Here is a 1,628-nt window from a genome sequence, read left to right on the forward strand (position 1 = left end):
TTCTGAGGAGTGCATTCCTCACAAGTGCTGTTTGATCACTTTCTAGGCCTGCCTCTAGTTTGATGGAAGGTGATCCCTAGGGATGGGTTCAGTTCTAGATTTGAAGGGTGTTTAAGAGACACAGCCTCTGGGGTTCCACTATCTGTCAGAGACTATCAATCAGACCAGAAGCCTGGTGATTTTGAGTTTCATTCTATATTTTTCTCCCATGCTATCTAGGACCTTCTGTGGTCCTGATCAGAGAAACCTGTAGCAGTATCCAGGCATCATCTAGTTCTGATCTGGTATTAGAGACTGCATAGTTTACATAGTTCATTAGTCCTCTGGACTGTTTCCTTGCATCTTTGTCTTCAGCATTCTTTGCTCTGCATTGGGAGAGACCAATAGTTACATCTTAGATGATTGCTCACCAGAATTTTTTTGAAGATGCCAGTCACTACTCAACAAAGTAAGATATAGAATATTGCCTTTGTGGACAAAGCTATTCCAACTGACCTAAATATTTACTGAGACTGTGGTCCTAAGTCCCTAAATCTGTGACTCAGTCCCTCAAGGTACTTGGTCATGGCTAAGAAGTTTGCATAACTTTAACCCTTTTTGCTGTTGTTAGATGTCATTAGTCAGTTCCAACCCATAGTGACCCTATGCTATGCACAACAGAACAAAACACTGCCCTGTCCTGTGCCACCCTCATTTTGTTTTTATGTTTGAGCCTATTGCTACTGTCACTGTGCCATTCCATCTCTTTGGGGGTTCTTCCTCTTTTTCGTGGACCCTCCACTTTACCACACATTATCCTGCAGCACCACACTAGGAATCCTATAACCTTATAATTAAGAAATATTTCTGGTGTGATACTACAGGACAATGCGCTGAACTGCAAGGTCAGTTTGGACAAACAGCAAGGTCAGTGGTTCAAACCCACTAGCTGTTTCTCAGCTTCTCAGAAACCCTATACAGGATTGCAATGGGTCAGAACAGACTTGAGTGCCTTGCAAATTAGAGTGCCAATATGTCATGTTATATTTCTTGAAAGATCATACTTTATCATTTTATTGCTAGCAACTTTTTTCTCATTTCCAGCTAAGATCTACTCTTACTACAAGATCATATATTTTCACAGAAATATTTCTACTAACAAGATGAAGAAGTCAAGAAGGAGCACATACAATATTCAAGTCATGTGTATGTATTGTAGTTAGAGATAGTAAATAGGAGAATGATCATTTATTTAAATCCAGTTTCTTCACTTGTCTATTCTGATTTAAATAATTCATGTCCATGATTCCAATATGTGTATTTTCTCTATTTTAACATATTGGAAATTGGGATGCATTTTAAAGTCAATTTCTGTCAGACAGTAAAGGTACTGTAGTGACATTGCCCGCTCATCTGGGAACCTAACAGCACCATCAGCAAACCTACAGAGCGAGTATAGACAATGTTGTTACTGCTGTAGCATAGTGGTTTCAAGTCCAGCTGCTACTCTTAACGTCAGCAGTTTGAAACTACCAGCCATTCCATGGGTGAAGATGAGGCTTTCTTCTCCCATCAAGATTTACATCCTAGGAAACCCTATGCAGGGTCACTATGAATCAGAACTGACTCCACAGCAAAGCACCACCACC

This window comes from Chrysochloris asiatica, unplaced genomic scaffold (genome assembly GCF_000296735.1).
Source record: "Chrysochloris asiatica unplaced genomic scaffold, ChrAsi1.0 scaffold00019, whole genome shotgun sequence".
Classification (NCBI taxonomy): domain Eukaryota; kingdom Metazoa; phylum Chordata; class Mammalia; order Afrosoricida; family Chrysochloridae; genus Chrysochloris; species Chrysochloris asiatica.